Raw genomic sequence first — 25,990 nt, 5'->3', positions numbered from 1 at the left:
TTAAAGTAATACACAACACCATGGCCAATGTAATTAAGGGTGTGGCTTAAAAACACTTAAGCTAACAATCTGTGCTTAGCACACTGTGCTGCCCAACTGGTATTTTCCTGCTTCAGTCATTGTATCCAGATATATAATACAACAAGTAACATTACACCTACATCAAGAACGCCCTGGGATCCTGAGGTAGGATCAAGATTAAACAAGCTTTTGCATTGCAATAGGTTTCGCATTACTGAAAGTTTGACCTATTGGTGTTGCAAATAACAATTGCAATGCCAATAGCTCAAACATTCAGTAATACGAGAACTATTGCATTGCAAATGCTTGTTATTTTGCGTCTACCTCCATCCTCACTTTCTTCGTCTCTCTCTGTTTGACAGTAGGTGTCGCTGTTGGCCTCATCACCGCAGTCCCTCGCGCACCTCTGCATTGCTCAGATTCTCCCTTGCTCTGCTGCCTCTCGCGCCGCTGCTTCCTGTTTACCCTCGGCAGCCGTGCCTGCTGCTAGAAGAGAGCCCCATTGTGTGCCATCCCCTGCACCGGGCTCCTGCGCGAGGAGGGACCAGCCCGCATACCCTCCCCTTCTGCAGGAGGAGCCGCTCACCGGATAGACGAGAGCGGGCAGCGAGAAGAGGAAGGCTACAGCAGACTGGCACCGGGACCTGTGTGAGTAGTGCAGAATCTTTACCCCGAAAACTATTACAGAACCCCTAACGCGTGCTAAGAGGTCGTCTTTTCAATGAGTTACAGAGCGGGAGAGTTTATTTACATGCATGAACTTGTTTGGGAAGGGACAGCCATGGCATGCATGGCTCACCTTCCAGCATTAGGTCTACATTTGGACTTTTAAGTTAAAATGTAAGGGGAACGGTCTCGCGCCACACTGAAACGCAGTGACTTGAATTGGTTTTAAATAGAGTATAACAAGTTTGGCACCCAAACTAGCTATCCTAAAAAGTGAAAGTAAGAGGTAAGTGACTAGTACCCCCTGCTGAGCTGAGGAACGGCCGAGAGTCGGTGGCACCGCACATGTAAAGTAACTTTATAAGAGTCACACGGGTCATGCGCAGGACAGAGAGCGGTTTTAAAGGGTGGTCTTAGAAACTGTTTCCGAGTGTGCAGAGAGTGTCTGACAGGGGTTCTCGAGAGTGCAGGTGCTGACAGTGTGTCGTGATGAACGTAGACCGCAGGAGGGGAGCGGCAGCTGCCCGGGTCTGTCAGCCGGGGTAGCGGCAGTCCCTGTCTCCCATCACCCTTTCCGGTATGCAGTCTTAACTGAAGCAGCAAAAATACCTAACACACAAACCTCGATATATACGTGAACTATTTAAAACAAAAAAGGATGAATACCTGTTTAATCTTTTTTTTCAACCAAAGTTGCACTTTTGTGTAAATTTACGATTGTTTTGGGTTCACTAAGGTAATTCACGAGTAGTATCTTTAGGAGCTTGGAGTCTCCACAAATAAAAAGATTGAACAATCCTATCTTTTTATGGGCGGAGACTTGCACTCGTAGAGATACGACTTGTAAAATACCTTAGTGAATAGCAAACAATCCTAAATTTACACAAAAGTGTAAGTGTACCTCAGTGAATCAGGCCCGGAGTGTGGTGGTAAGAGTAATTTATGAATTAGCATTAGAGTCGCATTGTTTAAGCTTAAATTCAAGGTGAGAGCTCGGTTTAACTTTTTGCCACAAAGGGAGCGGAGAAGATACTCTTTACGGGTTTGACACTGACCTCAAAAGGGATTACAGAACACCACCCTCCAGTCCTGTATAAGCTATATATATAAAATACAGACTGTATCTGAGGCCATTCTAGTGTCAAATATGAAACTTCATAGTCGGGAATTATTTAATCAAATGGAAAGTTTATTGATTTCAGGGTTCCTTTATAGGCCTACACGAGTTTCACAAAACTTGTTGCTTCAGCAAAGCCCAAAAATATATGCTTATTGCAAATGCAATATGAAAATCATTTTTCTAAAACAATTTTTGCACAATGATGAACAAAGAGGAACTGAGTGTAGATTCTCCTGGGTATTAGGCAGTTTTTAAACGTATGTCTTTGATTCATGTAGATAATAGGATAAAAAAGAACTTCACTCACAATACAATGACCGAGTAGCGCCTATAGTTGGGGAAGGGGGGTAGTAAAACCGCTTTATATATTTTTTTGTCCCCGATGAAGTGACATGTTGTCTTGAAACATGAAAAATCAATAAACTTTCAATTTGTTTCAGTAATTCCTGACAATGAAGCTTCATATATGTCCACTAGATTGACCTCCAATACAGTCTGTGTTTATGTTTAACTCTGGTCTTGACATTTTGATATTTTTTTTTACATTTGATTAATTTCTGGACTATATTTTCGAGATTATAGTCCTCAACGTCATAGTCCTCGTTTAGGTGTTAACGTGTCAGTATTTTACATTAGATTGTTTTTGGACACAGCAGCTTTGGCATTCTAACCGTATTTTACCTTAGATTGTTTTTAGACAATGAAGATTAGATATTATAGCCTACCACCTTGTCAGGGGTGCTGCACATACATTTTCTAGATAATGCTTTCTGGTGCATCTCTCCTCAGCACCTCTTGAGGAGGAACCAATTTTGGAGAGCGTGTTTTGTAACAGGCCCTCAAAAAACCACTCCGTTCTAATCTAACTTGAATACCACATACTGAAGGCTTTGTTCATATTTTAGCAGCTATTGGCACCAACAGCGAAACCTGAACACTCACAGCGACTAAGGGCCAGATGTAGGTGGCTAAATACCGGTCGGTAACGCCGAAATTTGGTAAATTTCAGCGTTACCGACCGGTATTTAGCCATTCCTAATGTAGGTAAGGATTCAGTAAATACTGATTCCTTATTGCTCTTGCATTTAAGGAATAGGTAATACCGATTCCTTAAATGCAATGTAGGAAGCATATTAAAGAGTGCTTTTGAGCCTTAAGAAATCGGCAATTACCACCAACTTCAAGTTGGTGGTAATTACCCATTTCTTTTAAAAAATCACTTTTTTGTTTTTTGTTAAGTGCCATGTGGCACAAATTCATGCCCTTTGGGCATGTATGTGCACCACATGTGCACACATGCACATTTCAGGGGTGCAACAGGGTGTCCTTTTGACACCCTGGCACCCTTGAAAGTGCTCCCGATATTAGTGATTCGGTAATACCGAATCGCTAATAGTGAATGTCTTCACATTCATTCCTATGGGCCTCCAAGCCCATAGAAATGAATGGGTAGGTATTCCTTATTACCAAATCTCAATTACCGATTCGGTGATAGGGAATATTAAGGATTCGGTATTTTTTACCGAATCTTTACCTACATAGGAAACATCGATTTCTTAATAGCGAATCGTTAAAATTCGCTATTAAGAAATCGGTATTTCAGGTTTACCTACATCTGGCCCTTAATGTTCATATTCAAAAAGGACTTGTATGTACATTAAAGAATGTTACTCTTTCGACCCCATACACCTTCAGGTGACCTTCTGCTTTTTCACCATTGTTCATAGGACTGCAAAGTTACCATATGCCACAGACCCTATATTTGGTTTCCCTTTGGGACTATAGTAACCTTTGCTGCACAGGTGTGTGAGGGTGGACTCACTCAATAGATGCTGCATCTATGTTAGTTCTGTCTTAAGGTGTTTATTGAATGGTAGTGCATGGTGTGTCCTTGTGAAGAGTTGTGCAGCGATGCCCACCTATATGGTAATCTATGCTGTGTTGGATGTGTGCAAATGGTATATGATATTGTATTATGTGTGTGTGCAAAGCTTGGTGAAAATTCCTGAAAACCCACTAGCTGTTATATTGTGTGAAACCTCAAAGTTAGGGCATACTGTGCATTCAGATGTTTCCCACAGAGTGACATTTGGTCAAATTCATACGTTATGCAAGTGTAATAGACTTTTTCCCCTGCCATAATAACTTTGTAGGGTTCTAGAGTGCTGCTTGAAGTTGTCTATGTCAAGTGATTGGAGGCTGCTTGAAGTTGTTTGTGTGAAGTGATATGAGGCTGCTTGAAGTTGCCTGTGTCAAGTGACTGGAGGCTGCTTGAAGTTGCTTGTGTCAAGTGATTGCAGATGTTTGCTCTTATGAGCACATTGCTCTCTGTTACCCAGCCTTTAGAAGAGTTATTGAAGTGTGCTGTATGACCATCTTCACATGGCTTTGTTGGTCACCAAGTCATACCTTGTGTCAGTCTGCGTTTTTCTATGTTCTCTGTCAACATATTGAAGTTGCCAGAAGTTAGCAGTGTAAAATAAAGGTGGGTGAGCCAACAGAATAACAAGTAGAGACGAGCCAAGGGTCTGGCTTAGCTCTAAAAGCCCATGCATGCACCAAGCCATGACAACATTTGGCATGTAAATAATGGAACAAACATAATGTAAAAAGATGATCCCATGAACTAAAATTATGCTTGGGATATATAAGTGGTCAACTGAGGAAGCCAGGTTTGATCCCAGGTTTTCTGGTGTCATGTTGTGCAATTGAGCCAGTAGATGGGTATTCATTTCTCTCTACTGTGTTACATCAAACATGAGGTTAGAGAGTGTAGGTAGAAGAAAGAAGAAGCAACTTCAAAATTCAACTTGTTCTGTTCCCGAGGGTCCAAGAGGATTGCCGAGCCGAGCCAGAGTCAGGCTCTTGCTTGAGCTTTCAGTGGCTCCCACTTCTAGTGTAATAAAATAATGTACCAAAGAAACAGATTAGGGATAAAAGAAGTGTGTGTATGTCTAGATAGAAAGATATTTATACATATATATATATATATATATAATATATATATATATATATATATATATAATGTGTATATATATATATGTATCAATAAGATATTCAGCAACACCCTACGCAGCATGTAATCGAATATTGCTAGTAAAATAGCTCAATGGTTTCTGCAGAAATATACAAAAGTAGCACATGTTGCAGGTTTGAATGAACATCAGTGGGGTGCTAAATAACGCCATATATTTATACGTTAAAAGATAATTTAGTATATAGTGTTTAAAGCACATATGACAATAAATATATTTCACTTCTGCACTAATCAGCTGGAAAGAGTGTGGACTGAGTCACAGGATTTTACCAGGACTTCCTCCTACCATGAGTTTGGTCAAAGAGTACAACAAACCCCTTCAAATTCCCTGCCCAGTCCAATCTTAACAGATTTCGCACAGGTGGGCGAGGACACAGATATTACTGCTTGTCTGCAATCACTAGTAGCTTAATGGTATTTGTATTACTGCATTCTGATGCTATAACGTGCTTGTAATACTGTGTAATAACAACAGAACAAAGTGGGAGAAGGCCCAAGGGAAAAAGAATTTTTAAAGACCAGCAGGTTGTAAATCCCCTTAACCAAATCAACTATAACACAGGACAACCCGGGTCTGATGTTGAGTCAACAGGGACAAGCAAAAAGCATATCTACTAACTTCGACATCTCTAGTTAGATAAGAACCCTTTGGGGAACAGAACCCATCAATCACCGAGGAGTCAGTGTGTTGTCATCATCTGGGTTTGTCTCTCCTAATACATCGCAACAAGTCTAAGTGGAACGACCTGTTTGCGAGTAAAGAGGAATGGTATACGAGGGTTATAATCAAATCTCCACTAGAGATGACACAGACCAAAAATTGAGCTCTCGTTCAGGTGAAAGGGGTTCTAAAAATGCAGCATTAAATCAAAAGAGTGTGAATAAAACTGGCTAGGGGAACTCAAAAGTGCTTTAATCAGTAGAGTGCCTCTGCCAGAATTAAAAAGCAAAATGGCAACCTGGCATAAATACGTTGTCATTATGCACGTTGTCCATAGTATATGGTCGACATGACATGTTTCTGCCCACTACGATCTAAACAGTATCAAGGGCATTCATCAGGACCTATTTTTTGCTGCTACTATGTGAAAAGTGTGAAAAATATAAATAAATATATAACTGACAATCCTACCACCGGTTGTGCTCTACGGATGTCAAAACCGGATACCTAGGAGAGTAAAGAGACACAAAATAAGAAAAATGCAAGGATTTTATCCGTGTTGACTAACAGTCAACAGTATATGTATACCGTCTTAGATAGCACAAAATAATGTGTCATGTACATCCACTTGTTTATCAGATTGTACTTACCCCAGAATTCTGGGTAATTCCCTCACCTCAACCTGGTCACTACTCAGGGAAGGGGGCCCCGCTCTGATAGGGAGGAGGAGAAAGAGAAAAAGGCTGATGAACACATGCCCAAATCTTAATATTCCCCATCTAAAAGGCTATAAAATAGTGGTATAGAATTTGTCCATATAGATTTAAAAAGTAGGTGGAGGCAAAAGTATGTGGCAATAAAGTCTTCACACAGTTCTAGCCAATAGTTTGAAGAGACAACTCTAACCTTCTAACATGAGTAGTGTTTACGAAAAACAACTGAAGAACTAAAGAACCAGGGTGTTCTTCTACAAAGTGCCAATGTTAGAGGCTACAAGTTAAATGGACTGGATTCTAACTACAAAAAAGGGGGGAGAAAGGGGAACAAAGCGATGTAAATCAAGCTTACCTCTCCGTCGGTACCCCGGGGCGGTCTATGAGTAAAGACCGGAGGTACCGACGTGAGCGAGAGGAAGATGTTTTATAGCACGGCTGTAACAAGAAACAGGTGAGTCTCGTTGCCTAGGTGACTTCGGCACTGCCTGTTGTAATGAGAACGTCGTGAGGACCCAGCTCACTTTGTCTCGTAAAGCGCATATGCAGTTCGAGAAATATTACTCCGGCTGAGCATGCGCAATTATTGTATAAAGACACTACTGTAGAGCAGCTCCCGGGCTAAGTGATGTTAGCAAAATATCTTTGACGATTAAACGAAATAAATTATTGAACACAGGAAGAGTGTCTCGTATATATTTATACGATAGTGTGCAACCCGATGTAGTCATTTTGAAAAAAACTTTTTTTTGAAAGTGTGGAGATAACACGAAAGCATTGTAGGGACAGCATGTGAGCAAGAACTACTTTGTGTAAAAAGAATTTATGTAGTATGTGCCCCTCGTCTGTATACTTAGCAGGTCTATGTGTATACTATCTCACTCAGCGCGTCTAAAGCTGGCAATGTAGGGCCTTGGTAAAACGAGCAGAAATCTTAAGAGTTAATCACTGGACCCAATAATGTTAGAAATTGCGTGGGAGTAGAGGTATGTAGATTTGGATATAAATGTGTTAACTCGTTTGAGAGATCCTTAAATAAAACACAACAACCGCTATGTGTAAATCTCACAAATGGTGAGAAAAGGAGGGACTGGATCCATCAAAAATAGGACGAGATCCACATAACAAAGTGTTGACTGAGATGAAATAAAGGGCACATTACTGGCTACCCACACAACTCATAGCAAAAGCCAGGGAATGTCGTCATTAAGTCCTGTTACATCTGAATGTAGACGATAAACCCATTTCTGTTCTCTACACAGGAGGAAACGTTGGATGTCCACAATATGTTGGGGAATATATGGTTGTTCAAGTATCACCCAACGTAGATCTGTCTCCCTATGGCCTGCCGAGATAAAGTGGTTGGTGAGTTTGGTGGCACTCTTCTTGCACCGAATAGTGCTCTTATGCTCTGCTATCCTTAGTTTAATTTTTCGTGATGTCATCCCCACATAATTCATTTCACAGGGGCACTTTATGAGATAAATAACTCTCTCACTGTTACAATTGGTGTGTTTATCCAGCCGCCAAGGTCTATCTGTCCCAATGTTAACCTCTATGGTGTGTGATGTCTGGGGACACACCGAACAATTCCCACAGGGAAAGTGGCCTTTCACTGGAGGTAAGCCCCACAGGGGCACCATCTCAGATCTCTGGGGTGCTCGGGGGCGTGTGTGTATCAATTGATCCTTAATGTTCTGACTCCGTTTGTAGGCAAATAGAGGAGGAGGCAAAGTCTGCCCTTCGATCTTGACTACTCTCCAATTCTTGAGGATGCTCTTCTTCAGAGCATTGGAGTAGCCAGAAAAAGTGTTAACACAAGTAATCCTATTTTCCTCAGTGTTAGGATTACAAATTCTTGTCTCCAGGAGAGCCTCCCTATGATTGTTGAAGGCTCTCTTCATAGATGTTCTTACGACTCTCTTGGGATATTGTCTATCCAGGAGATGAGAAGAGAGTTGGTTGGCATGCTCAAAATATTTTGAAGTTGTAGAACAATTGCGCCGAACACGGAGAAATTGTCCAAAGGGCAAGTTCTCTCGTAGGGATCTCGGGTGAAAACTCTGAAAGTGTAACAGCGAGTTCCGAGCCATCGGTTTCCTGTATAGTTCTGTAATCAGGATGCCATCCTGAGAACTGATCGAAAGATCTAAGAATGGAAGATTCTCTTTCGACGCCACACAGGTAAATTTCAGAAAATTGTTTCTGTTGTTCAACCATGAGTGGAAGTTCTCGATTGTTTCCATAGGTCCTCTCCAAATGACTAAAATGTCGTCTATGTACCGTTTCCAGGACACTATATGACCTAGAAACGGATTGGTGGTAGACAATACCTCAGCCTGTTCAAATTGATGAACATAGAGATTGGCTAGGGAAGGGGCAAAAATACTCCCCATCGATGTTCCGGAGATCTGTAGAAATAACTGATCCTCAAACTGAAAAAAATTTTCCTTCATCGCCATAGTTGCGCAGAACATGATGAATTCAACTGGAGTGGGACTCTGCAGATCTGTAGTTTCCAGAAGTGTTCGTATAACAGCTAGAGTCTCATCCTGTGGGATGCAGGTGTATAATGACTCCACATCAAAACTCACAAGGAAGTCTTGTGTGGAGTCGAATGGCATTCCCTCCAGGATGCGCAAAAGGTCCTTAGTGTCCTCAACATATGTGGGCATAATTTTCACTAGCGGTTTCAGAAAAAAATCCACAAAGGTGGACAAGGGTTCAAGGAGTGACCCTATCCCCGAGATTATAGGTCTACCTGGGGGGGGTAACACTCCTTTATGTATTTTTGGTAATACATAAAAGTAGGGGACCACTGGAAAAGTGGTTTTCAGAAATAATGCCTCATGGTTCGTAATCCAACCTTGTTCTAAGGCATCATCTACTCTCTCCTTGATGGTAGCTGAAAGCCTCTTGGTAGGATCTAATTTGAGAGGCTGGTAGAAAGTACCGTTGGAAAGTTGTCTCATACACTCACTACGATATGTTGTGGTGTTCATGATAACTGTAGCGCCCCCTTTGTCCGCGGGTTTGATGGTAATTGACTTATCAGATGATAAAGTCTTAAGAGCGAAGTTTTCATTCTTCGACAGGTTCATAAAAGGTCTATTCTCAAGTTGGAACAGTGCTTCAGCATCCCTTAAGACAGCCCTCTCAAAGGTCAGTATTTCTGGAGGAATTAGATGTGTTGGTGGATTAAAGGTGGATTTGGGGCGCAAACCAGTGTTAGTAATGTTCTCATCATCGGCCTCTTGTGGTTTGTTGCCGAAGAAGGCACGTAGTCTCACTTTTCTAAAGAAAACCGCTAACTCTTGTCGAGTTTGGAATGAGTCTCCTTTATATGTTGGGACATACCCAAGGCCCTTCTCCAGGACAGTAGTCTCATCCACAGTAAGGAGGCGGTCGCTTAGATTCACAATCAAGCTGTTGCGTTGCTCGGGCCTGGTGCTGTTGGATCTCTCAGGTTGCTCCGAGTCCGGGACGATGGAGGGCTCCAATGGACCGTCGTTTGGGCGGGTCTTCTTTTGCCTCTGGAACGGCGTTGGCCTTGCCCTAAAAAAGGCGGTTGTTGGAAACTATCCGGATGTAGTGGACCCGTATACATTGGTTGTTGGAAGTACGGTTGTTGAAAATTATAGGGGCCAGGCGGCCACCATTGTGGCTGAGGGGGACCTCCAAAGAAATTGCCTCTCCTGGGCCCTCTTCTCCTCCAATTGCGACCACTAGAGGATTGATGCATGCCTGGGTCTGAATCAGATGAGTTGCCATCACTCCCAGATGTGGAGTAGTTCGAACCAGTCCTGCCACTTTGTTGGTTATATGTGGGAGGAACATAGGAGTCACTCGTGTAGGGGTATACTTTGGTCATAGAGAATTTGGCCAAATCCTTCTTAAATTTTATGATTTTATTGGCCAGAATGTTATCTCTAAACTCTTTGCTGGTTTTATCAGTTTCTTTAGACTGTTTATTATAGGTAGCCGTGACTAGTACTGATTTTATCTGAGACTCTAATTGTTGTATCTCGACTAGAATGTTATCCGCAATCCTCTTAGCTGTTGTGATTATCAGGATTAGCCAGTCACGTGTGCACCGCCATGCCACCAAAGACCAATCCTTGAGGAATGTCTTGTCCTCTAGGAACAATCTCGGTGCATTATTTACTATGAGGCCGGTCGGGGCACAGTCCGCCCGTAAATATTCAGTCATAATGGCCCCATGTACCTGTGTCCGTGCATGTGAACGCTTAAGAAAAAGGACTTTACTCCAATCATCATTATTGATAATGGTAGTGTTAGTAGGCAAGTCAATGATAGATGGTGTTTGGAGAATGTCTAATGCTACTGCATCATCAAAAGCTAAGCCCTGTCTTTCTGACATTGTTAGAAGGGAGTATTCACGATTTTGTTAGAAGTGAAGTTTTCAAAAAGAGTGATTAAATAGCCAACATCGCCATCCACCTATGGAGACAAGACAAAAAACATATACCACTAAAGCCAAAGAGCGTTTAGAATCCTCTCTTAAGGAAAGAGGACTCTTTACAGAAACGTATGGACCTACGGTCAAACGACGGTCCATTGGAGCCCTCCATCGTCCCGGACTCGGAGCAACCTGAGAGATCCAACAGCACCAGGCCCGAGCAACGCAACAGCTTGATTGTGAATCTAAGCGACCGCCTCCTTACTGTGGATGAGACTACTGTCCTGGAGAAGGGCCTTGGGTATGTCCCAACATATAAAGGAGACTCATTCCAAACTCGACAAGAGTTAGCGGTTTTCTTTAGAAAAGTGAGACTACGTGCCTTCTTCGGCAACAAACCACAAGAGGCCGATGATGAGAACATTACTAACACTGGTTTGCGCCCCAAATCCACCTTTAATCCACCAACACATCTAATTCCTCCAGAAATACTGACCTTTGAGAGGGCTGTCTTAAGGGATGCTGAAGCACTGTTCCAACTTGAGAATAGACCTTTTATGAACCTGTCGAAGAATGAAAACTTCGCTCTTAAGACTTTATCATCTGATAAGTCAATTACCATCAAACCCGCGGACAAAGGGGGCGCTACAGTTATCATGAACACCACAACATATCGTAGTGAGTGTATGAGACAACTTTCCAACGGTACTTTCTACCAGCCTCTCAAATTAGATCCTACCAAGAGGCTTTCAGCTACCATCAAGGAGAGAGTAGATGATGCCTTAGAACAAGGTTGGATTACGAACCATGAGGCATTATTTCTGAAAACCACTTTTCCAGTGGTCCCCTACTTTTATGTATTACCAAAAATACATAAAGGAGTGTTACCCCCCCCAGGTAGACCTATAATCTCGGGGATAGGGTCACTCCTTGAACCCTTGTCCACCTTTGTGGATTTTTTTCTGAAACCGCTAGTGAAAATTATGCCCACATATGTTGAGGACACTAAGGACCTTTTGCGCATCCTGGAGGGAATGCCATTCGACTCCACACAAGACTTCCTTGTGAGTTTTGATGTGGAGTCATTATACACCTGCATCCCACAGGATGAGACTCTAGCTGTTATACGAACACTTCTGGAAACTACAGATCTGCAGAGTCCCACTCCAGTTGAATTCATCATGTTCTGCGCAACTATGGCGATGAAGGAAAATTTTTTTCAGTTTGAGGATCAGTTATTTCTACAGATCTCCGGAACATCGATGGGGAGTATTTTTGCCCCTTCCCTAGCCAATCTCTATGTTCATCAATTTGAACAGGCTGAGGTATTGTCTACCACCAATCCGTTTCTAGGTCATATAGTGTCCTGGAAACGGTACATAGACGACATTTTAGTCATTTGGAGAGGACCTATGGAAACAATCGAGAACTTCCACTCATGGTTGAACAACAGAAACAATTTTCTGAAATTTACCTGTGTGGCGTCGAAAGAGAATCTTCCATTCTTAGATCTTTCGATCAGTTCTCAGGATGGCATCCTGATTACAGAACTATACAGGAAACCGATGGCTCGGAACTCGCTGTTACACTTTCAGAGTTTTCACCCGAGATCCCTACGAGAGAACTTGCCCTTTGGACAATTTCTCCGTGTTCGGCGCAATTGTTCTACAACTTCAAAATATTTTGAGCATGCCAACCAACTCTCTTCTCATCTCCTGGATAGACAATATCCCAAGAGAGTCGTAAGAACATCTATGAAGAGAGCCTTCAACAATCATAGGGAGGCTCTCCTGGAGACAAGAATTTGTAATCCTAACACTGAGGAAAATAGGATTACTTGTGTTAACACTTTTTCTGGCTACTCCAATGCTCTGAAGAAGAGCATCCTCAAGAATTGGAGAGTAGTCAAGATCGAAGGGCAGACTTTGCCTCCTCCTCTATTTGCCTACAAACGGAGTCAGAACATTAAGGATCAATTGATACACACACGCCCCCGAGCACCCCAGAGATCTGAGATGGTGCCCCTGTGGGGCTTACCTCCAGTGAAAGGCCACTTTCCCTGTGGGAATTGTTCGGTGTGTCCCCAGACATCACACACCATAGAGGTTAACATTGGGACAGATAGACCTTGGCGGCTGGATAAACACACCAATTGTAACAGTGAGAGAGTTATTTATCTCATAAAGTGCCCCTGTGAAATGAATTATGTGGGGATGACATCACGAAAAATTAAACTAAGGATAGCAGAGCATAAGAGCACTATTCGGTGCAAGAAGAGTGCCACCAAACTCACCAACCACTTTATCTCGGCAGGCCATAGGGAGACAGATCTACGTTGGGTGATACTTGAACAACCATATATTCCCCAACATATTGTGGACATCCAACGTTTCCTCCTGTGTAGAGAACAGAAATGGGTTTATCGTCTACATTCAGATGTAACAGGACTTAATGACGACATTCCCTGGCTTTTGCTATGAGTTGTGTGGGTAGCCAGTAATGTGCCCTTTATTTCATCTCAGTCAACACTTTGTTATGTGGATCTCGTCCTATTTTTGATGGATCCAGTCCCTCCTTTTCTCACCATTTGTGAGATTTACACATAGCGGTTGTTGTGTTTTATTTAAGGATCTCTCAAACGAGTTAACACATTTATATCCAAATCTACATACCTCTACTCCCACGCAATTTCTAACATTATTGGGTCCAGTGATTAACTCTTAAGATTTCTGCTCGTTTTACCAAGGCCCTACATTGCCAGCTTTAGACGCGCTGAGTGAGATAGTATACACATAGACCTGCTAAGTATACAGACGAGGGGCACATACTACATAAATTCTTTTTACACAAAGTAGTTCTTGCTCACATGCTGTCCCTACAATGCTTTCGTGTTATCTCCACACTTTCAAAAAAAAGTTTTTTTCAAAATGACTACATCGGGTTGCACACTATCGTATAAATATATACGAGACACTCTTCCTGTGTTCAATAATTTATTTCGTTTAATCGTCAAAGATATTTTGCTAACATCACTTAGCCCGGGAGCTGCTCTACAGTAGTGTCTTTATACAATAATTGCGCATGCTCAGCCGGAGTAATATTTCTCGAACTGCATATGCGCTTTACGAGACAAAGTGAGCTGGGTCCTCACGACGTTCTCATTACAACAGGCAGTGCCGAAGTCACCTAGGCAACGAGACTCACCTGTTTCTTGTTACAGCCGTGCTATAAAACATCTTCCTCTCGCTCACGTCGGTACCTCCGGTCTTTACTCATAGACCGCCCCGGGGTACCGACGGAGAGGTAAGCTTGATTTACATCGCTTTGTTCCCCTTTCTCCCCCCTTTTTTGTAGTTAGAATCCAGTCCATTTAACTTGTAGCCTCTAACATTGGCACTTTGTAGAAGAACACCCTGGTTCTTTAGTTCTTCAGTTGTTTTTCGTAAACACTACTCATGTTAGAAGGTTAGAGTTGTCTCTTCAAACTATTGGCTAGAACTGTGTGAAGACTTTATTGCCACATACTTTTGCCTCCACCTACTTTTTAAATCTATATGGACAAATTCTATACCACTATTTTATAGCCTTTTAGATGGGGAATATTAAGATTTGGGCATGTGTTCATCAGCCTTTTTCTCTTTCTCCTCCTCCCTATCAGAGCGGGGCCCCCTTCCCTGAGTAGTGACCAGGTTGAGGTGAGGGAATTACCCAGAATTCTGGGGTAAGTACAATCTGATAAACAAGTGGATGTACATGACACATTATTTTGTGCTATCTAAGACGGTATACATATACTGTTGACTGTTAGTCAACACGGATAAAATCCTTGCATTTTTCTTATTTTGTGTCTCTTTACTCTCCTAGGTATCCGGTTTTGACATCCGTAGAGCACAACCGGTGGTAGGATTGTCAGTTATATATTTATTTATATTTTTCACACTTTTCACATAGTAGCAGCAAAAAATAGGTCCTGATGAATGCCCTTGATACTGTTTAGATCGTAGTGGGCAGAAACATGTCATGTCGACCATATACTATGGACAACGTGCATAATGACAACGTATTTATGCCAGGTTGCCATTTTGCTTTTTAATTCTGGCAGAGGCACTCTACTGATTAAAGCACTTTTGAGTTCCCCTAGCCAGTTTTATTCACACTCTTTTGATTTAATGCTGCATTTTTAGAACCCCTTTCACCTGAACGAGAGCTCAATTTTTGGTCTGTGTCATCTCTAGTGGAGATTTGATTATAACCCTCGTATACCATTCCTCTTTACTCGCAAACAGGTCGTTCCACTTAGACTTGTTGCGATGTATTAGGAGAGACAAACCCAGATGATGACAACACACTGACTCCTCGGTGATTGATGGGTTCTGTTCCCCAAAGGGTTCTTATCTAACTAGAGATGTCGAAGTTAGTAGATATGCTTTTTGCTTGTCCCTGTTGACTCAACATCAGACCCGGGTTGTCCTGTGTTATAGTTGTAATACTGTGTACCCAACATTATAGAAAGAAATTCTCCCACACATTTTACTGTGTTTGTTTCACTTTGCCTAAAACACAACCTACCCTATTTACAAAAGTAATCTTAAATCTACTCTTGTAAGTTTCCTGCTATGTTAGGTGTAAATTTGTATTTTTTTGTTTTGGGAAATTTACAAAGGTTTTCAGGACTACTCACAGGATGCTGCCACTGTACCATTTTATCAGGAGTACTCCTGAGCTCCTTTTGTGAAATCCATTTTCTTATCAACAGATGTGCACGTTTATATTTGGTTATGCAAAATCTCAGAACAAGAGAAAATGCCCATGCTTCCTTCTTAAGTCTGGCGTGATACTGTCTATATACATATTGTTACATACTCTTAAAAACATACAAAGAATGGACTTTGAATCCTCCCAGGGGGAGATTTTTCTCTCACCTCGTGCAATTGGCTATTTGATGTACTATTCTGCCATCTAGGAAGTGCTTCCATTGGGGAGCATGGGGGACTGCCTAACTTCTGAAAAGTAAATGCAGTCATTACACTGTCACATTTAATTATTTATCTTCAATATGTATTCAAAACAGAAAGCAGTAATTTTGTACTACTTTTTTAAGCATTGGCAGCAAGTAGTTCCGGCTTTAAAGTGTAAACAGTGTTTACAAATGACTTTGTTTACTTGCACAGTGCATTAAACATTACCTATTGGCGTCACCAATGCTTTTTTCCCGTTCTTTTTTCTCCAAAGGAAAACCCTGTTTTTTTCTTTAAAAAAGTCTGCCAGTTCATACCTTAGGGAAAAAAATACTCTTGCCAATAGGAGAAGTACATCTCCAATCTTTTCCAGAATAGTAATGGTTTTGGAAAATGTTTGTGAGTACTCATAAAGAGTAAAAAGAACAAATGATGGATTGGAAACAAGCATCCTGGGACCGGTTTTGTGGTATCACCCCATATCAGCCGGGCTAGTTTGGATCCAGTGGCACAGTGAGCACAGGACCCACGTCTGGACATACCCTTCTCACTTAGGGTGACAAAAGCAAAAAGAGCACGGTCAACGAAAGGGCTGAGGCACAAGCTTTGCCTCTGAATCACACGGAGTTTCAGACAGATGTGCACATGCGATCAGAGAAATAGTCAATCACAGGGCAATAGAGCCATTGATTGAAGTAGGCTGACATGTTGTCCCATGCAATATGCTGTCATGATTATAAATGGAATGTGAATAACCCTGAAACTGTGCTGACCCACAGCTATCCTATGTACACATCTGAATTTATGTATTTTATTTTTTTATTACAAGAGCCTGGTAGACAGCCAAAGCTGTCAGGCAAGATATGATAGCGCTTTAATAGACACAGAGCTAAATACTATGCATAATATTACAAACATGTACAAAATTACAGTGGCAAAACAATAGACAACACCACCTAAGAAAGTCTAGCAAACAATTTAACAGAGCAAATCTTCTACCCCAATAATTTTTCAGGAGGGTGGGAACCAACCCCCAAACTCTTGCCTATTGCAGTAATCTTAGAAATACTCTGTAACTAAATACCGATCTACAGGCAACAACAATCCACTCTAAAAGGCCTATTGAGGATAAGAAATGTTTTGTACTTCAAATACGAAAAAAGCCTTTGTTGTTCATTTTCTAAAATAAATACACCAGGTCTGTGACACCGTACAAGACATTTAATGTTACACAAATCAGGCCTGTAGCCTTTATCACAAGGATTCTCATAGTTTGTCAGAGAAGGTAACCTTCACCAAAATCCTTACCGCCACAACAATCTATGAGACTCTGTGTAACAAAATGCCAGTCTACAGGCTTTAAAACTGTGTAAGAACAATCCACCCTTAAAGGCATATTGTCTTTAACATATGGTTTTCACAATGAGTGTTTCACGTCTATTGCCTTTGTTGTTATTTTTCATAGCAGACATATCCAACCCATTGTGTCTTACATAACTTTTTCAAGTGGACCATTCAGAACTACATCCTTTATTAGGGGGCCGTCACCATAACTAACTCGTGCCCGCTGTATTGAACATGAGCTTTTCCTCAAGGCATCCATCATGTATTCATTCATAAAATTACAAATGTGTACATAGTTACATTTTATGAAATAATGTACACTCTTATGAGAAACCGGCAGGGAATGTCACAATACAAATCATCTTATCCCAGGGCTTGTCAGGGGTTGGAGCAACCCACATCAAAACTGTTGCCTACTGTAGAAATCTGTGCAATTCCATATAACAAAATACCTGCCTACTGGTGTTAGCACCATGTAATGATAATCCACTATTAAAGGTCTGTTAGCGTTAAATATTCCTTTCACAATAAGTAAGTCAGGCCTAATACCTTTGTCATACTTTTTCATAATAACAGATCATACCTCTGACATCACTGGCTTGTCATCCTAACCATTTTAGCCGTACTCTATTGAGCAGATGTTTTCAGCAGGACATAAAGTACAATATGAACACTCTTTTTCGAATCAAATAGTGTAGTTAAAGGAATAAACATGTAGGCAGAGCCACAGTCCCTCTTTCAGTCGTGCTGCTTAAAGCTCATTTTCATTTGATCGCATAGGGTCTGGTGATTGCTGCGCTGTCTAGCCATATGTGAAAAGGACATGCACTCTTTTATCAAGCAATGAAAATGAATCTACTATTTAATTCTGTTATGAAAAGGAATACACCCTGTTCTATTACCTAATGAAAGGAAGTTTAAAGTTTGTTCTTCAGCTAATAGACAGAAATCTGTAGTTTTATTCGGTTACTACATGTAATAAGATCACAGAGACAGTCATCAGTTCTACAACCCTGATTGGTTTCCAAAGCAGGATGCACCTGTCACTTGGTGTAGTGAGTGACGCTGATCATAAATGGGAAAAAGAGCTTCACGGTTGGCTCAGCTCAACTATATCATGCATTTGTGTATAACCCATCTGCATTTTACACCATATTTAGCACAATAATATGGGCCAGATTAGAACAGGTGGTTGCTCCAAGTGAGTTTATAATGATTTTAGTGAGTGATGCACCAGTATCTGGTTGGCTGCAAAATTAGGTGTTAAGAAAGTGGGGAAACCTCTTGTGTAGACAAGTGGTCTCTCACAAGGGTGTGTCATGGCGTTACTATTGTTCAATATGTATATGTGACCGTGACCATTATCTTAGACAAGTATGTTTATATATGCTGTGCTCTGTGATCTATCTCCTTCAGGATTGCTGGGAGCCTTGAACTTCTTTTTTCCACGCACAAATTGTAATTGCCAGCAAATTAATACGCAGAAGTGGGATATGTGTTTTGGTTCCGCAAAATAATGTAGAAAGGGGAGTTTGAATAATTCTTGGAAATAACAGGTATCTTGCTTAGGCATGATTGTTGATAATCAGCTGGATAATTCTGAAGCTCTGGCTTTACCAACCATACTGCATTATGACCCAACAACTCTTGTGCAGGGTATCTTCTCGAAATTAGTCGGGAATGTGTGTATGGAGTTACCTCATGTGTATTTAAGGTCTGTGCCAGGTCTTCATGTCAGTAGCAGAAGAAAACTATAGTGGAATAGTTTAATTACTTCCAGTGCTGAAAATAAGGAGATATTTACAACATTTATGTAACCTAGTCAAAAGATGTGACCGTTTCCCTTGGAAGCTCACCGCTTGATTACAGCTTATAAAGCACGATTTGAAGTACATAACCGGTTTATCATAAGTGCAGTGCGAAAGACTATGTAGTTCTGGCCCGGAGTAGGCTCATTCGACACCAATACAAGTTTTCCATATTCAGTCACATTCCAGTACCGGAAGTTATGGGTGCTCGAACTGCAGTCTGCAAGAACAGAGACATTGCAGAAACTAATTTTTTTTTTGTTTTATTGAGTGTTAGTGTGACAAGCCATGCAGCAACTCATTGAAGCTATACATGTTATGTTATGTTAATTTGTTCTTGTATAGCACATGTACACCGACAGGTCTCATCAAATTAGAACGAGTTAAATCCCAGCCCAAGAAAACAGTATGTGTAAGTCATAGTTAGTGACGATGTTATACCAGTTCAAATATCAAGGTTATAAATTCAATCCTTGGTTCCCATGTTTTCTGGTGTTTGTGTGGACAACCTCTCATTTCATATTTTGGTTTCTCTAATCTAGCTTATCTCTCCATTTCTCTTTGCCATCCTCGTATTGTAGGTGTAGTTGGTAGTGGCGATAGACATTGCAGACTCCTAATTTTGAAAGTGGCTTCCCGGTCTGGTGTTCCTCTGGCTTCATTTTTAATCTGGTCAAGTGTGAAGAAACTAATTACATTGCAAATTTTGCATGGAATTATTGGAGAAAGTTTTGTTTGTTTTTATTAACATTCCCAGAGCACATACTAGAGTCCGAAGAAAGGCCATAGATACTTTGAAAATTGATTTCAGTGAAGTTTGAGGAACAGAAAGGCTATTTAATTTACACAAACTACCCAACTGTACGGCTCTCATTCTTCACATTCATAATGCTCAGTTAGCTTTTGACAGTACAAAGGAGATATTTTCAACACAAAATGTACACACACCATGCTGCTCCTTAACGTCCTTCAATTAGGATTATTTCCCTAGAAATACATGCAGCGAGGTTTTGGCTGTTGTAATGCGTATCAAGGAATTCCCACATTTCGACATCAATGATTCCAAGCAGATTTGCAGAAGTAAATCAAAATTGCAGATTCTCCTAGATAATATTGAAGGAGAGTTGTGATTTTATTAAAGACAAAGGAGGCAAATATTATGCAGTCTCTCTTCTAATGTAGTTTGTACAGCGCTTAAACAAACACTACAAATCCTATAATCCTTCTCCACTGGGCAGGAAGTTATTAACACAAACAAAAGACATCCCCACACCCCCACAACTGCCCATACAACAGGTCCTCTTCTCTTGGCGAGTCGAATTCTATGAAAAAAATGAAAATTCACAACTGAAAACAAAGAAACAGCCAAAGAACTTATTTTCTTTGCTTATCATCCTCCTAGGACGAATGTTCAGCTTGCGGGGCTTGCCATATGACAGCCATATTTTGATTGGATGCTTAAACCTGTTGCTCGGCAAGTTTAAATTGGCAATAGAGCTATTCAGCAGATATATTACTGTCAGCCATAGGGAGGACTAACAAATATCAGAGGTGGGATAATATTCGCCTCAGCTTCCTTTGTCTTTAATACAATTGGGACTCTCCTTCAATATTATCTAGGGGAATTTGAAATGTTATGACAAGACTAGGGGCTCTATTATACATGTCCAAACCCTTTGCACATCTGCTAAAGCTGCATGCTCTATAGATTTGCAATGGAGAGTTTTCAATGTAGATACCCTTGACCAATCTGCAGTTCTCAAAAGATCCTCCAACCTTGCTTCATCCCAAAATCCTTGAAAGTTATTGAACCTCTTGCTGAGTGAGCCCTAAAACAATCTGTGTCTACTCCTGCCATGACCATTATACTTTTAACCCTCTGGCTAAGGGTAGTAGAAAACACAGGCTTAAATGGCTTGCACAAAGCTATCGAAAGTTGTAGATCCCAGGTCCTCAAAGTCTCTGTTACTTGTATGTACCGCTTGAGACATCTGACCACACACAGCTTAGAGTCTAGAGGGAAGGCAGGCAACTTGATTGAAGTAAAGGCATTTTTGATATGTCTTCATCTTGAAATATGACCCCTCCCTCATAGCAGAAAACTGCATGGCAGAAATATCTAGTGCTCTAACCTCTGAAACCCTTTGAAAAGAAACCAAACAGAACAACAATACCAATTTTACTGACAACAGTTTCAATGTCATTGTCCTCCCCTGATAGAAAACGGTGTAGAACCACCTCCACATCCCATAAAGAATACATAGTTTTAGGTGGATGAATATACATGATACCCTTCAATAATTTACAGACCAGCAGGTGCTCCCTAAAGGAAATCTGCCTGTTCTGTGTGGTACAAAAGGGGGTGGTGATGGACGTGCTCAGACGTGAGTCCCTTGCTCACTTTGCCACTGGATTCAAGCAAGCCTGGCTGAAGATGGCTGAAATGCCAGAAACCGGTCCTAGGAAGCTTGTTTCCGGTCCAAGGAAGGCATGGCTTGGCAGTTTGGGCTGGACTGTTCCCATGAGGCACAGGGTCAGACTGATTTGCATATGGCCATGTCTGAACTGGGCTGGCAGAGTGGGCTAAAGAACAGTGATGGATCAAACCCAGATCTGTTGACTGGGTGTGAGTGTTTGATTGGTTCTGATGCTCTGTCCATCACCACCCCCTTTTGTACCGCTTTGTTCACCATAAGTTGGCAGGGTATGCTCAGACGTGAGTCCCTTGCTCACTTTGCCACTGGATTCAAGCAAGCCTGGCTGAAGACGGCTGAAATGCCAGAAACCGGTCCTAGGAAGCTTGTTTCCGGTCCAGGGAAGGCATGGCTTGGCAGTTCGGGCTGGACTGTTCCCATGATGCACAGGATCAGACTGATTTGCATATGGCCATGTCTGAACTGGGGTGGCAGACTGGGCTAAAGAACAGTGATGGATCAAACCCAGATCTGTTGACTGGGTGTGAGTGTTTGATTGGTTCTGATGCTCCGTCCATCACCACCCCCTTTTGTACCGCTTTGTTCGCCATAAGTTGGCAGGGTATGCTCAGACGTGAGTCCCTTGCTCACTTTGCCACTGAATTCAAGCAAGCCTGGCTGAAGACGGCTGAAATGCCAGAAACCGGTCCAAGGAAGCTTGTTTCCGGTCCAGGGAAGGCATGGCTTGGCAGTTAGGGCTGGACTGTTCCCATGAGGCACAGGGTCAGTCTGATTTGCATATGGCCATGTCTGAACTGGGGTGGCAGAGTGGGCTAAATAACAGTGATGGATTAAACCTAGATCTGTTGACTGGGTGTGAGTGTTTGATTGGTTCTGATGCTCCGTCCATCACCACCCCCTTTTGTACCGCTTTGTTCTGTGTGGTCACCTCAGATTTTTTGCCTTTTGCTGGACCCTATGTTTTTGCTGGCTTTAGAACTCTGTGCACTTCCCCTGCTATCTAGTAGTAAAGTCCCTGTGCTTCACATTTTAACATGGTCGAATTGACATGTTTCTAATTGGTATATTGGTATATTGGTATATTGAACTTCCTATAAGTCCCTACTAAATGATTTTCTGTGTACACAAGATCTGGAAGTTAAATGTTACTAGCGGACTGGACGCAGTACCTATTGTTCCATCTATTACAGTCACAGTGCAAACATGGCTTGAGGCCTACCACTGTCCTCAAACTGCAACAGTGGAAAACATGCACTATGACTATTCAAAATAAACCCTTTTGATATGTAAAAACATTTCCTCCTGTAGCCCACAAAGCAGGGTGCATGGTATTTAAAAGTAGGCATGTAAAAATATAATGTTAAAAAGTCCTTAAAGTGACTAGGACCCCAAAACTATACAGACCTAGTTGTCCTATGTAGAGATACACATTAAAATACTAATCCTATATCACGTAATGGAACCAGCCAAAGAAACATCTTTGTTTAATAGTTAATAAAAGACTAAGTCAATGGTGAAGTCAGATATTGAATAGATATGCAGGAAAAGTACCTTTTAGAAAGATACCTTTTCCCTTCTTGAAGTTCATGAAAGCTAATTTGCATTGGCTCTTTAGCTTCTCCCAGTCAGTAATTAGCCTTGAATAGGTGTAAAATGCTTCCCAGGATCAAACAATAGGCTGACCTGAATGGGCAGAGATGGCTCCTCTGAACTCCACGGAATATGCACGGTGGGGGCATCCGTTTTGACAGTGTAGTGTCAATTCCGGCTTGACAGGTCTGATGGGTTCACATCTAATACTTTGAGAACACTTGAAAGGTTAGAGAACAGGATGCCAAGACAGTTCTTGTGGATCCACTGTCTTGTTGCTGAAGGACTCTGCTTTTGTCCTATTAGACTGCTGTTTCTGGGTCACCAACTGGTGGAAAGAAATCTGGTGTTGTGATGTCACCCTCAACTCCTTATTTATCACCTTTAACTTTGCTTCTGTCAACAAAAGAATCTCCTTTAAGGAATCCACCAGAAACCCATCCTTCTTGAGACACCAATTCCGATTTTTCCCTATTGATAATGAAACCTAGTGAGTGAATCAACGCTATGGCCACCTGAACCTAGTTCACCAACCTCCCTCTCTGCTTTCCTAGGAATATGATATCTTCCAAACACACCACCATCCTTAGTCTCTGTGCTCTGAGGTCCGCTGCCAGAGGCTACATTAGCCTGGTAAGCACCAAGGAGTGTAGGATGGACTGAATGGAAGGGACTTTAAACTGAATACCTGTCCTTATCACAGAAACAACAGGTACTTCCTGTGCTCTTGACATATTGGCACTGTCAGGTAGGTGTCTTTTAAATCCAGATGCACCATCCAGCCCCCCGGAAAAAGCATTTCTGTAAGGCCTATGATAGCCTCCATTTTGAAACTGCAACATTAGAACGCATTGGTTGAGCTCCATCAAATGTATTACAAGCATGCATTTTTTGTTATTCTTTTGCAGTAGGAAGATGTTACTGACAATACCTTTGGGATGTGAGTGACATGGTTCTATAACCCTTTTCTGCAACAACTCCTGTACCTCTGCGATGACCATATCCCAACCTTGATGAGAAAAATGTTTTGGCAAAGGCCATCTAGTCTATATTGAGGTTACATAGAATTCTATTTGTAACCCTCTCATTTTCTGTAATACCCACGGGTCTTTTGATATTAAACACCATTTGTTGACAATATCAACCTGCCTCTCTCTTTCACAAAGAGAGCAGGCGCTACACTTACCTTGAGTTCCCTCTTCGCCACTGCTAACAACAAAGTGTCCTTCCCTTCTTCTTTGTGGGAAGAATGTTGGCCTTGCGTATCCATACTGTTAATGATAGAAGATCCCTCAGTCGGTGAAACGACCCCTATGTCTACCGGCCCTGGGAGAGACCTGTCCAAAAACACGAGCCAGTGATGATTGCACCTTTTCCAGAGAATCAAAGGTCTGAATGTATCAGCCAATTTCTTTAGCAAATTAGTTCCCAAACAGAGACCCTTGAGAATTGGCCCTTACATCCAAGCATGCTATCTCCTAAAGTTTGACATCAATACGTAACAGTCCAGTGTCTCTCTCAAACAAAGCTCTGTGTTCCCCCAAAACAACAGATCGTCCTTTGAGCTCAACCAGAAATTGTTTCCCAGTCCAATTGACCCCGTGACTAATTCGCTTCTTCAGAGGCACACAAAATATGGAAAACAGGGCCCAGGCTATCTAATAATTTATCTTAGCGTGAGGACCATGCCCTATCCACACCTTTTCTTAGGTTCTTCCAAACTTTGCTAAAAAATGTTACAATTTTAGCATCCAACCCCGAGGTTATGGCTGCTTTCTCAGATATTATTGGCCTTGGGCGCTCCGCTCTCATTTTCGATCAAACACTCTTGTCCACTAAACCTTTTATCTTAGAACTAATGTATTCATCAATAGACGGCAATCGCTGAATTTGGATGCTGAATGAGTCAAGGCTCAAACATGGGAATACCTCCCTCACCCAACATAACAATATGAGGCTAATCGCCATGTTTTCTTTTTCAGGACATGAGTACCATCATCACCATCATCGTAATCATTGTCATAGTATTTAGTGAACTTTATTTAGGCCTGCCATACTACCCACAATATGGTTTTGCCATTGACATCAAGTGGTTCTCTCCCTATGGAATTGAACTGCCACCAAATTCATCTCTCATACTCATGAGGAAAAAAAAAAATCTTTATCATTCTGTTGCCTCCATGGCTACACAATTCCTCATAATGGGAATGTAACCTGCCATCTACATGAGTTAAAGAGATTGTAATAGCATTCGCCTTGGGTTTCCTATATCAGTGGCCACAAGTCTAAATGAGGAAGAGACCGCTTTATAAATTAAATTAGAAAGTCATTTGTTCAAACATTCACAAAGGTTTTTCTTTAAAAATCCTCCATTAATAAACGGAGGTCAACCATTTTACTCTGCAAACAACGTGGAATTGATCCCCCAAAATATTTATTTGAACATGCTCTATCAAATATATGAAAACGATTACAAAGGAAAAAGGTTTGTTCCTTTAAATGGCATTCACATACATCTAGACAACTGCTTGCATATACACTGCCCCAGGCAAGCTATTTTGTGGAACAAATAACTAAAATGTATCCGACCATTAAATAAATATAGGCAAAGGTCCCTAGCAGCCTTGCACCGCTACAATGTAGTTATTCATACCCGAGTCTTTAAAACAGGTCAATTTGACCTTAAATAAACAAACCAGCTACAAAACTAAACAAAGTAACAATTTCACAACCAATACCTTTAAATAAAGTGCTTGTGAAATGAACTCAAAACAAAGTAGCAATTTATCGTAGTACCTTGCACTCACCTGTGTGAAAACTGCCGTAAAGAAATCAAAACTTGATTTAAACAACAAAACAAGAATAAATACATCTACAGTAAATCACAATCCAATGCTAGCAAACAGTGTTTTGTAATGGACTTCTCTTTAGTAGCGAGAAAATGGTGTATGGACCACTGCTATTTATAGGTAGGGGTGCCCCTTGTTTGCGTCCATAACTTCCTGCCCAGAGGAGCAGGAATTTGGGAGTTGTAGTGTTCTTTTAAGTGCTGTGCAAATTAAAGCAAGAACAGAGACAGCATAATAGAGCTTCATGACTTGTAATAAAATCTAGTAAGTAGGGTCACATTAAACTGACTCAATCATACTAGACGCACATCTCTCATAGATTCTTAAGTATTACAGACATATTTAACTCTGTTGTTGTAGGCCTCACT

General features: G+C 41.4%; 1 protein-coding gene across 2 annotated transcripts in view; it reads left to right on the top strand.

Moving 5' to 3' along the window:
• Positions 1-444: 444 nt before the first annotated feature.
• LIMD1 (LIM domain containing 1) overlaps positions 445-25,990 on the top strand; it is a 475,792-nt gene continuing 450,246 nt past the window's right edge. Inside the window, exon 1 of one of the 2 annotated variants that reach the window (XM_085607366.1) lies at positions 445-669. The gene's annotated coding sequence lies outside the window, so the exon portion shown is untranslated. The remainder of the gene's footprint in view (positions 670-25,990) is intronic. The other variant, XM_085607367.1, reaches the window with a different exon arrangement.

Source organism: Triturus cristatus, chromosome 5_2, assembly GCF_964204655.1.
Source record: "Triturus cristatus chromosome 5_2, aTriCri1.1, whole genome shotgun sequence".
Taxonomy (NCBI): domain Eukaryota; kingdom Metazoa; phylum Chordata; class Amphibia; order Caudata; family Salamandridae; genus Triturus; species Triturus cristatus.
This window is presented reverse-complemented; position numbering and strand designations above follow the sequence as displayed.